This window comes from Symphalangus syndactylus, chromosome 18 (genome assembly GCF_028878055.3).
Source record: "Symphalangus syndactylus isolate Jambi chromosome 18, NHGRI_mSymSyn1-v2.1_pri, whole genome shotgun sequence".
In the NCBI taxonomy this organism is placed as follows: Eukaryota; Metazoa; Chordata; class Mammalia; order Primates; family Hylobatidae; genus Symphalangus; species Symphalangus syndactylus.
Genome location: NC_072440.2, coordinates 35,540,308 through 35,553,009, shown reverse-complemented (window position 1 = coordinate 35,553,009; position 12,702 = coordinate 35,540,308). Strand labels below are relative to the sequence as shown.

The 12,702-nt window shown below is 48.9% G+C and overlaps 1 long non-coding RNA gene across 1 annotated transcript in view; it reads right to left on the bottom strand.

The window, feature by feature from the left end:
- Nucleotides 1–12,702, bottom strand: part of LOC129467805 (uncharacterized) — a 47,486-nt gene that overhangs the window by 29,003 nt on the left and 5,781 nt on the right. The gene's annotated exons all lie outside the window — the stretch shown is intronic.

The following is a 12,702-nucleotide window of genomic DNA, read 5'->3' as shown; positions in this document are numbered from 1 at the left end:
GCGCAACTAATGGAAAATTAGGCAGAACAGCTTTCACCAGGGAGTCTGAGCTGAAGGAGGTGAGGCCAGAGAACTGAGCTGGTTAGGACTGCGCCCTGGCCAAAGAGCAGGGAGAGAGAAGAGAGAGAAAGGCAAGGCTTGTCCAGGAGAATGAGACCCACATTAGGGGTTCACAGAATGAACATTCAGGTTGTCAGGGAACTTAATCAGGTGCCAGAAAATTTGGCATATTATCTCAGCAAACTCAGGTAAACCTTTTGACAATGTCCACAGGGAGGTTCCCTTTCAGATAACAAGTCTGTTTATCATTGTAGCTAGAATCTCGGAGCCAAAATACACCTACCCCTATTAAGACAGGAGAATTATGCCAGTCCCAACAAGTGTGTCACCAAGCCGACAAAAAAAAGTAAAGTACAATCCCTATCCTCTTGAGGATTACAATCCATGGCAGAAAAGATATGAAAGCTAATAATTAGCTTTCCCTGAGGGCCATGTTTCTTTTCATAATTGCAGTGCCACATCTCATACTTTGTTAAATAAAAATAAAGATGGCAAGTGCTTAGGTCTAGGTTGCTGCAGAAGAAAACCACATGTCGGAGGAACTGTGACTCTGCCTCTCATGCAGGCCTGAATCTGGAGTGTGGTCCTCCCGTGGGGTTGCACTTACCCTGGATTTTTCCAGAAAGACTGTCTATAGGTGCCTGCATGCTGTGTTCATGTGAGGGAAGCCCCAGCTGTGTCTGTGGTGGAGTGCCAGAGGGGAACAAGGACCCCTTCTCCAAGCCCTTTCACCATGACGGAGGCTGCCTGCCTGTTGGGGTAGAGATGCAGACTTTCCCTACTACACCCGGCACTGCAATTGTGTCTCTGCTGTCAGAAACTAACCACTAGTGGAAAAATCTGGAACTTGAGGCCTGCTTTTCAGATTCTTTTGTTCCATGAGGTGATCCTTGACATGCTGCTCTTCCCCTTCTCCTAGGGATAGGGCTTCCTGAGAGCTGGACTGCTGTGATCGTTATTGCTCTTCTGGGTCTAACCACTCAGTAGGGCCACCAGACTCCAGGCTGGTGCTAAGGAATGGCTGCAAAAATTCCTGTGATGTGGTCCATCTTTAGGTCTCCCAGCCGTGAATACAGGCACCTGCTCTGGTGGAGGTGGCAGGAGAGTGAAGTAGATTCTGTGAGAGTCTTTGGTTGCAGATAGGCTTAGTGTGCTGGCTTTCTTGAATGCTGATCATGCTGGTAGTGAAGTTGTCATGTGGACAGACTCAGGGCCTCTGGTTAGCCAGGATACTGCAGGTGGTGGTATTAACTGTTGTTTTCTCCTTCCTGGGAGCAGGATCATTCTGTCATGAGTTGCTGTAAAGGCCTGAGTTGGTTGGCCTTCAGCCAGGAGGTGGTGCTTTCACGAGAGTACCAGCTGTGATATTAGCAGTGGGATATAAGCCTCCCCTAAGTTGGCCAGGGGAGGTATTCTTGTTATTCAGGCAATGGATGGGACCATAAAGCTCCCATGAGTGTATGTCTTTTGTGTTCACCTACCAGGATGGGTAGAGAAATACCATCAGATGGGGACAGGGTTAGGAAGGCCTGAGCTCAGACTCTCCTTTAGTGGGCTTGCCATGCCACTGTGGGGATTGGGAGGGTGGTTCTCAGGCCAATAAGGTTATGTTCCAGAGAGGACTATGGCTGCCTCTGCTTAGCAATATTGTTCACCAGGTAAGTGGGGAATAGCTAGTAGCAAAAGGTCTCACCCAGCTCCCACGCAGTTGGTCTCGCTCCCACAGTGTCCTACTGAGAGGTGACAGCGTGCTGGCAGCCCTTGCAGCCCTCGCTCACTCTCGGTGCCTCCTCAGCCTTGGCGCCCATTCTGGTCGTGCTTGAGGAGCCCTTCAGCCCGCCGCTGCACTGTGGAAGCCCTTCTCTGGGCTGGCGGAGGCTGGAGCCAGCTCCCTTGGCTTGCGGGGAGGTGTGGAGGGAGAGGCACGGGTGGGAACTGGGGCTGTGCGTGGTGCTTGTGGGCCAGCTAGAGTTCCGGGTGGGCGTGGGCTTGGTGGCCCTGCACTTGCAGCGGCCGGCCAGCCCTTCCAGCCCCAGGCAGAGAGGGGCTTAGCACCCAGGCCAGCAGCTGCAGAGGGTAGGCTGGGTCCCCCAGCAGTGCTGGCCGACCGGCGCTGTGCTCAATTTCTCACCGGGCCTTAGCTGCCTCCCCATGGGGCAGGGCTCGGGACCTGCAGCCTGCCCTCCCCCTACCCCCCCGCCATGGGATCCTGTGAGGCCTGAGCCTCCCCGACGAGTGCCGCTCCTTGCTCCATGGCACCTGGTCCCATCAACCGCCCAAGGGCTGAAGAGTGTGGGTGCACGGTGCAGGACTGGCGGGCAGCTCCACCTGCAGCCCCGGTGCGAGATCCACTGGGTGAGGCCAGCTGGGCTCCTGAGTCTAGTGGGGACTTGGAGAACCTTTGTGTCTAGCTAAGGGATTGTGAGTGCACCAATCAGCACTCTGTGTCTAGCTCAAGGTTTGTAAACACACCAATCAGCACCCTGTGACTAACTCAGGGTTTGTGGATGCACCAATCGGCTCTCTGTATCTAGATAATCTGGTGGGGACTTGGAGAATCTTTATGTCTAGCTAACAGATTGTGAATACACCAATCAGCACTCTGTATCTAGCTCAAGGTTTGTAAACACACCAATAAGCACTCTGTGTCTAGCTCAGGGTATGTAAATACACCAATCGACACTCTGTATCTAGCTAATCTAGTGGGGATATGGAGAACTTTTGTGTCTCGTTCAGGGATTGTAAATGTACCAATCAGCACCCTGTCAAAACGGACCAATCAGCTCTCTGTAAAACAGACCAATCGGCTCTCTGTAAAATGGACCAATCAGCAGGATGTGGGTGGGGCCAGATAAGAGAATAAAAGCAGGCCGCCTGAGCCAGCAGTGGCAACCCTCTCAGGTCCCCTTCCACACTGTGGAAGCTTTGTTCTTTTGCTCTTTGCAATAAATCTTGCTGCTGCTCACTCTTTGGGTCCACACTACCTTTATGAGCTGTAACACTCACCGTGAAGGTCTGCAGCTTCACTCCTGAAGCCAGCAAGACAACGAACCCACCGGGAGGAACAAACTCCAGACACGCCGCCTTTAAGAACTGTAACACTCACTGCAAGAGTCCGCAGCTTCATTCTTGAAGTCAGTGAGATCAAGAACCCACCAATTCTGGACACATTTTGGTGAACACAAAGGGACTACTGCCTGTCGCCAAGCGGTGATACCATCGCCTATCGCTGAATGGTGAGACTGTCGCCTATCACCAAGCAGTGAGTACCATCAGACCCCTTTCACTTGCTATCTGTCCTGTATTCCTTAGAATTCAGGGGCAAAATACTGGGTACCTGTTGGCTAGTTAAAAGCGACTAGCGCAGCCGCCGGACTAAAGACACGAGTGTCAGGCTTTCTGGGAAGGGGCTCTCTAACAACCCCCGACTCTTCGGAGTTGGGAGCATTGGTTTGCCTAGAACCAGCTTCTGTTTTTCCTGTACTTCTGGGCTGAGCCGAGGGTTGACAGGAAAGCCATGCAGGTCTGGGGTCCCGACAACACGTTGGTTGACACTGTGGCCATGAGCGGAACTCTCAAAGGCATGTTGCCTAAGCGAGACTCACCCATCTATCCTATATCCTGATCCTTGCCCCCTGGGTCCTAATGCTTGCCAGACAAACTTCCTCTTGCCTCTCTTCTCTGAGGTTAGTCTCGCTTCTAAAAGGTGTTACCTGTCTCTGGTGCTTTTCTAGTTTCTCCTGTAAGAATCATTTCTAGTATAAACTCCAGGACTCTGTTACCTTCTTTAGGCACCCGGGCTCACCAATTAGAAAGACATAATTTTTGCCCAAAGCCCCATCGTAGTGGGGACTACCTGGAATTTTAGGATCCCTCCTCAGACTAATAGGCCTAACAAAAGCTATTCCTGAAGCTAGGATATGGGGAGCCTCAGAAATTGTATCCTTCCTATTCATATAAGTGAGGACAAAAGGTGTCACTCTTCCAACCCTGGAGATCCCTTCCCTCCCTCAGGGTATGGCCCTCCACTTCATTTTTGGGGTGTAACATCTTTACAGGACAGGGGTAAAGTCCCAATACTGTCAGGAGAATGCTTAGGACTCTAATGAGTTTTCGAGAATGCATTGGTAAGGGCCACTAAATCCGATTTTTCTCAGTCGGTCCTGCTTGTGGTCTAGGAGGACAGGCAAGGGTGCAGCTTTTCAAGAATGCATCGGTAAGGGCCACTAAATCTGACCTTCATCAGTCCTCCATGTGGTCTGGGAGGAAAACTAGTGTTTCTGCTGCTGCATCAGTGAGCGCAACTATTCCGATCAGCAGGGTCCAGGGACCATTGCGGGTTCTTGGGCAGGGGTTGTTTCTGCTGCTGCATTGGTGAGTGCAACTATTCCAATCAGCAGGGTCCAGGGACTGTTGTGGGTTCTTGGGCAGGGGGAGAAACAAAACAAACCAAAACCGCAGGCAGTTTTGTCGTTCGGATGGGAAACAGGTATCAACAGGCTCACCCTTGAAATGCATCTTAAGCCATTGGGACTAGTTTGACCCACAAACCCTGAAAAAGAGGCAGCTCATCTTTTTCTGCACTATGGCTTGGCTCCAATATTCTCTCTCTGGTGGGGAAAAAGGGCCACCTGAGGGAAGTACAAATTATAATACTATCCTGCAGCTTGACCTTTTCTGTAAGAGGGAAGGCAAATGGAGTGAAATACCTTATGTCCAAGCTTTCTTATCATTGAGGGAGAATACACAACTATGCAAAGCTTACAATTTACATCTCACAGGAGGACCTCTCAGCTTACCCCCATATCCTAGCCTCCCTATAGCTCCCCTTTCTGTTAATGATAATCCTCCTCTAATCTCCCCTGCCCAGAAGGAAATAAGCAAAGAAATCTCCAAAGGACCACAACCCCCCCCACCCGGGCTATCGGTTATGTCCCCTTCAAGCTGTAGGGGGGGGGGAGTTTGGCCCAACCCAGGTACATGTCCCCTTCTCCCTCTCTGATTTAAAACAGATCAAGGCAGACCTGGGGAAGTTTTCAGATGATCCTGATAGGTACATAGATGTCCTACAGGGTCTAGGTCAAACCTTCGACCTCACTTGGAGAGATGTCATGCTACTGTTAGATCAAACCCTGGCCTTTAATGAAAAGAATGAGGCTTTAGCTGCAGCCCAAGAGCTTGGAGATACCTGGTATCTTAGTCAAGTAAATAATAGAATGACAGCTGAAGAAAGGGACAAATTCCCTACCGGTCAGCAAGCCATCCCCAGTATGGATACCCACTGGGACCTTGACTGAGATCATGGAGACTGGAGTCGTAAACATCTGTTGACCTGTGTTCTAGAAGGACTAAGGAGAATTAGAAAAAAGCCCATGAAATATTCAATGATGTCCACCATAACTCAGGGAAAGGAAGAAAATCCTTCTGCCTTCCTCGAGTGGCTATGAGAGGCCTTAAGAAAATATACTCCCCTGTCACCCAAATCACTCAAGGGTCAATTGATTCTAAAAGATAAGTTTATTACCCAATCAGCTGCAGATGTCAGGAGAAAGCTCCAAAAGCAAGCCCTGGGCCCTGAACAAAATCTAGAGGCATTATTAAACCTGGCAAACTCAGTGTTCTGTAATAGGGACCAAGAGGAACAGGCCCAAAAAGAAAAGCAAGATCAGAGAAAGGCTGCAGCCTTAGTCATGGCCCTCAGACAAACAAACCTTGGTGGCTCAGAGAGGACAGAAAATGAAGCAGGCCAATCACCTGGTAGGGCTTGTTATCAGTGCGGTTTACTAAGACACTTTAAAAAAGATTGTCCAATGAGAAACAAGCTGCACCCTCGTCCAGGTCCAGTATGCTGAGGCAATCACTGGAAAGTGCACTGCCCCAGAGGATGAAGATTCCCTGGGTCAGAAGCCCCCAACCAGATGATCCAACAACAGGACTGAGGGTGCCCGGGACAAGTGCCAGCTCATGTCATCACCCTCACTGAGCCCCAGGTATGTTTAACTATTGAGGGCCAGGTAATTGACTTCCTCCTGGACACTGGTGCGGCCTTCTCAGTGTTAATCTCCTGTCCTAGGCAACTGTCCTCAAAGTCTGTTACCATCCGAGGAATTCTGGGACAGCCTGTAACCAGGTATTTCTCCCACCTCCTCAGTTGTAATTGGGAGACTTTGCTCTTTTCACATGCTTTTCTTGTTATGCCTGAAAGTCCCACACCCTTATTAGGGAGGGATATATTAGCCAAGGCTGGAGCTATTATCTACATGAATATGGGGAACAAGCTACCCATTTGTTGTCCCCTACTTGAGGAGGGAATCAACCCTGAAGTCTGGGCATTGGAAGGACAATTTGGAAGGGCAAAAAATGCCTGCCCAGTCTAAATCAGGTTAAAAGATCAAAGATCCCACTACTTTTCCTTATCAAAGGCAATATCCCTTAAGGCCTGAAGCTAATAAAGGATTACAGAATATTGTTAAACATTTTAAACCTCAAGGCTTAGTGAGGAAAAACAGCAGTCCCTGCAACACCCCAATTCTAGGAGCACAAAAACCGAATGGTCAGTGGAGACTAGTGCAAGATCTTAGACTCATCAATGAGGCAGTAATTCCTCTATATCCAGTTGTACCCAACCCCTATACCCTGCTCTCAAATACCAGAGGAAGCAGAATGGTTCATGGTTCTGGACCTCAAGGATGCCTTCTTCTGTACTCCCTGCACTCTGACTCCCAGTTCCTCTTTGCCTTTGAGGATCCTACAGACCACATGTCCCAACTTACGTGGACGGTCTTGCCCCCAAGGGTTTAGGGATAGCCCTCACCTGTTTGGTCAGGCACTGGCCCAAGATCTAGGCCACTTCTCAAGTCCAGGCACTCTGGAACTTCAGTATGTGGATGATTTACTTTTGGCTACCAGTTTGGAAGCCTCTTGCCAGCAGGCTACTCTAGATCTCTTGAACTTTCTAGCTAATCAAGGGTAAAAAGTGTCTAGGTCAAAGGCCCAGCTTCGCCTACAGCAGGTCAAATATCTAGGCCTAATCTTAGCCAGAGGGACCAGGGCCCTCAGCAAGGAACGAATACAGCCTATACTGGCTTATCCTTGCCCTAAGACATTAAAACAGTTGCAGGGTTTCCTTGGAATCACCGGCTTTTGCTGACTATGGATCCCCTGATACAGTGAAAAAGCCAGGCCCCTCTATACTCTAATCAAGGAAACCCAGAGGGCAAATACTCATCTAGTAGAATGGGAACCAGAGGCAGAAACAGCCTTCAAAACCTAAAAGCAGGCCCTAGTACAAGTTCCAGCTTTAAGCCTTCCCACAGGACAAAACTTCTCTTTATACATCACAGAGAGAGCAGAGATAGCTCTTGGAGTCCTTACTCAGACTCGTGGGACAACCCCACAACCAGTGGCATACCTAAATAAGGAAATTGATGTAGTAGCAAAAGGCTGGCCTCACTGTTTAAGGGTAGTTGCAGCAGTGGCCGTCTTAGTGTCAGAGGCTATCAAAATAATACAAGGAAAGGATCTCACTGTCTGGACTACTCATGATGTAAATGGCATACTAGGGGCCAAAGGAAGTTTATGGCTATCAGACAACTGCTTACTTAGATGCCAGGCACTACTCCTTGAGGGGCTGGTGCTTCAAATACGCACATGCACGGCCCTCAACCCTGCCACTTTTCTCCCAGAGGATGGGGAACCAATTGAGCATGACCGCCAACAAATTTTAGTCCAGACTTATGCTGCCCGAGATGATCCCTTAGAAGTCCCCTTAATTAATCCTGACCTTAACTTATATACCGTTGTAAGTTCATTTGTGGAGAATGGGATATGAAGGGCAGATTACGCCATATTTAGTGATGTAACCATACTTGAAAGTAAGCCTCTTCCCCCAGGGACCAGTGCCCAGTTAGCGGAACTAGTGGCACTTACCCGAGCCTTAGAACTGGGAAAGGGAAAAAGAATAAATGTGTATACACATAGCAAGTATGCTTATCTAATCCTACATGCCCATGCTGCAATATGGAAAGAGAGGGAGTTCCTAACCTCTGGGGGAACTCCCATTAAATACCACAAGGAAATTATAGTTATTGCATGCAGTACAAAAACCCAAGGAGGTGGCAGTCTTACACTGCCAAAGCCATCAGAAAGGTGAAGGAGAGAAGGCAGAAGGAAACCGTTGGGCAGATGCTGAAGCCAAAATTGCTGCCAGGTGGAACCCCCCCATTAGAAATACCTACAGAAGGACCCTTGGTATGGAACAACCCCCTCCAAGAGATTAAGCCCCAGTATTCCCCAACTGAAACAGAATGGGGACTTTCATGGGGGCATAGTTTTCTCCCTTTGGGGTGGTTGGCAACAGAAGAAGGAAAGGTACTTATACTCGAAGGCAGCCAGTGGAAAATACTTAAAACCCTCCACCAAACTTTTCATATGGGTATTGAAAACACTAATCAAATGGCCAAATCTCTATTTATGGGGCCAAATCTCCTCCGGACCATCCAACAGGTAGTCAAACCCTGTGAGGTGTGCCAAAAGAATAATCCCTTGGTTCATCATAAGGCCCCTTTGGGGGAACAAAGAATAGGGCACTATCCTGGAGAGGACTGGCAGTTAGACTTCACCCATATGCCTAAGTCAAAGGGATTTCAATACTTGTTGGTCTGTGTTGATACCTTTACAAATTGGATAGAAGCTTTCCCGTGCAAGACAGAGAAGGCTCAGGAAGTGATTAAAGTCCTAATTCATGAAATAATTCCTAGATTTGGGCTTCCCCAAAGCTTACAGAGCGACAATGGTCCGGCTTTTAAAGCTACGATAACTCAGGGAATCTCCAGGGCACTAGGGATACAACATCACCTTCACTGTTCCAGGAGGCCACAATCCTCAGGGAAGGTCGAGAAGGCAAATAAAACACTCAAGAGGCACTTAAGGAAACGAACACAAAAAACTCACCTCCCATGGCCTACTCTTTTGCCCATGGCCCTGTTGAGAATCCAAAATTATCCTCACAAAATAGGGCTCAGTCCATATGAGATGCAGTCTGGATGACCTTTTCTCACAAATGACCTCCTACTTGATCAGGAAATGGCAAACTTGGTCAAAGATATAACTTCTTTGGCAAAATATCAACAAAACCTTAAAAACCTACCTGAAAGATGTCACAGAGAAAAGGAAACAGAGTTGTTTCAACCAGGAGATCTAGTGTCAGTCAAATCTCTCCCCTTTACCTCCCCATCTATGGACTCTTTGTGGGAAGGACCACACTCACTAATCCTCTCTACTCCCACCGCAGTTAAGGTGGCAGGAGTGGAATCTTGGATTCACCACACCCGAGTTAAACTTTGGACATCCCCTGAGGAACCTGCAGGATCATCAGCTCCAGAGTCCCAAGATCAGCCAGACCAGCCTCGATACACCTGTGAACCGTTGGAGGACTTGCAGCCCCTTTTTTGGAAGGAAACATCCCAGACTAAAAAGGCTCCTACCACTGATCCTGAGGAAAGAACCCTTCCTCCTTAAAAAGGATAAGTGAAAACAGCATACTAACCATATTCTTTGTGATAGGACTATATACTCTAGCTCCTGCCAGAACAAAAATCCTAATCACATCAACCTTCTTTCTATCTTCCTTCCTTTTGACAGTAATTTACTCCTACCTCTAACTCAGACTAGATAAAATGATCTCATTTTCCAGAGCACCCTCTTTACCTTCCTATTTGCTCTTTGCCTATGTATCCCTCCTGCCTCCTTGGATACCTCATACAATCATCCCTCCCCTTTCACTGGCTCTTAATTATCTCTACGAGACTCTCAACTCACACTCTGTTAAACCAGTCCAATCCTTCCCTGGCAAATGACTGTTGGCTTTGTATCTCTCTATCAACCTCCGCCTATGTTGCCACTCCCATTCCTGCAAAAAACTGGGTCTTTACCAACTTGACCTACCACCCTTGTTATGAAGGAAAAGACCCTTCCCAACTTCTAAATATGCAATCATTAGCTGACTTCCCTATATCTGATAGGACCAAGAATACCCTAACAGATGTGCAACCCAACTTTTACGTTCTTGCATTTCCAACCTCACCTATTACACCAGCAATGAAAAGCCCATACACAGCCCTGTAACCACGAATACTATCTTAACTTTCCAAGCCCCTTTATGCATCCAACACAACCTGTTATCAGGCCTGCCTCTGAGGCACCTACTACCGTATCAGTGTAATTACACCCTACAACTTCAAGCCCCAACTGATCATAGCAACTTTTAAGTCACCCAAACAGCTCCATTAAGATGGCTTGTCTGCTTCTCAGGGCCCCCCAAATCATCACCTCCTCCCTGCTTAACAAACAGTCCAGGTTTTGTAATGGCAAACATACTCCCTGCATGACCATTCACTCCTGGACTCCCTGCAGCAGTGCCCCCACCACTAGTGAATGCCTTCTCATCCCCTCTTTCAATCATTCTCTCAAATGGTTCCTAGTGGATACAAAACATTTTTTTCTCCAAGGGGAAAATAGAACACAGGGAGCTACTCAGTTTGCTCCCAACACCTGTTTCCAGCTGCTCACTGGAGCTACCTTGGCAAGTACTCTAGGAGTATGGGAAAATGAAAACGACAAACTCACACACCTTTTTAACATACATAACCAGTTCTGTCTACCCAGCCAAGGTATATTCTTCTTATGTGGAATGTCGACCTATATCTGCCTCCCCACTAACTGGACAGGCACCTGCACCTTAGTCTTTCTAAGTTCCAACATTAATATTGCCCCAGGAAATCAGACCTTATCAGTAACCCTCAAAGCTCAAGTCCATCAGCACAGAGCCATACAACTAATACTCCTACTTATAGGGTTAGAAATGGCTACTGCTACAGGAACCAGAATAGCCGGTTTATCTACTTCATTATCCTACTACCACACACTCTCAAAGGATTTCTCAGACAGTTTGCAAGAAATAATGAAATCTATTCTTACTTTACAATCCCAAATAGACTCTTTGGCAGCAGTGACTCTCCAAAGCCGCCGAGACCTAGACCTCCACACTGCTGAGAAAGAAGGACTCTGCACCTTCTTAGGGGAAGAGTGTTGTTTTTACACTAACCAGTCAGGGATACTACAAGATGGCACCCAGCATTTACAGGAAAAGGCTTCTGAAATCAGACAACACCTTTCAAACTCTTATACCAACCTCTGGAGTTGGGCAACATGGCTTCTCCCCTTTCTAGGTCCCATGGCAGCCATCTTGCTGTTACTCACCTTTGGGCCCTGTATTTTTAACATTCTTGTCAAATTTATTTCCTCTAGAATTGAGGCCATCAAGCTACAGATGGTCTTACAAATGGAACCCCAAATGAGTTCAACTAATAACTTCTACTGAGGACCCCTGGACTGATCCGCTGGTACTTTTACTGGCCTAGAGAGCTCCTCACTGGAGGACACTACACCTGCAGGGCCCCTTCATCACCCCTATCCACCAGGAAGTAGCTAGAGCAGTCATCGGCCAAATTCCCAACAGCAATTGGGGTGTCCTGTTTAGAGGGGGGATTGAGAGGTGACAGCATGCTGGCAGCCCTCACAGCCCTCGCTCACTCTGGGTGCCTCCTCGGCCTTGGCACCCATTCTGGCTGCATTTGAGGAGCCCTTCAGCCCACTGCTGCACTGTGGGAGCCCTTCTCTGGTCTGGCCGAGGCCGGAGCCAGCTCCCTCAGCTTGCGGGGAGGTGTGGAGGGAGAGGCATGGATGGGAACCAGGGCTGCATGTGGCATTTGTGGGCCAGCTAGAGTTCTGGGTGGGCGTGGGCTTGGCGGGCCCCACACTCAGAGTGGCCGACCTGCCCTGCCGGCCCCGGGCAGTGAGGGGCTTAGCACCCAGGCCAGCAGCTGTGGAGGGTGTGCCAGGTCCCCCAGCAGTGCTGGCCCATCGGCGCTGTGCTTGATTTCTTGCCGGGCCTTAGCTGCCTCCCCATAGGGCAGGGCTCAGGACCTGCAGCCCTCCATGCCTGAGTCTCCCCCCCACCCCGCTGTGGGCTCCTGTGTGGCCTGAGCCTCCCCGACGAGTGCTACCTCCTGCTCCATGGTGCCCAGTCCCATTGACCACCCAAGGGCTGAGTGCGTGTGCATGGCACGGGACTGGCGGGCAGCTCCACCTGCAGCCCCAGTGTGAGATCCACTGGGTGAGGCCAGCTGGGCTCTTGAGTCTAGCGGGGACTTGGAGAACCTTTGTGTCTAGCTAAGGGATTGTGAGTGCACCAATCAGCATGCTGTGTCTAGCTCAAGGATTGTGAACACACCAATCAGCACCCTGTGTCTAGCTCAGGGTTTGTGGATGCACCAATCAGCACTCTGTATCTAGCTAATCTGGTGGGGACTTGGAGAATCTTTATGTCTAGCTAAGGGATTGTGAATACACCAATCAGCACTCTCTATCTAGCTCAAGGTTTGTAAATGCACCAATCAGCACCCTGTGTCTAGCTCAGAGTTTGTAAATACACCAATTGACACTCTGTATCTAGCTAATCTATTGGGGATGTGGTGAACTTTTGTGTCTAGCTCAGGGATTGTAAATGCACCAATCAGCACCCTGTCAAAATGGACCAATCAGCTCTCTGTAAAACAGACCAATCAGCTCTCTGTAAAATGG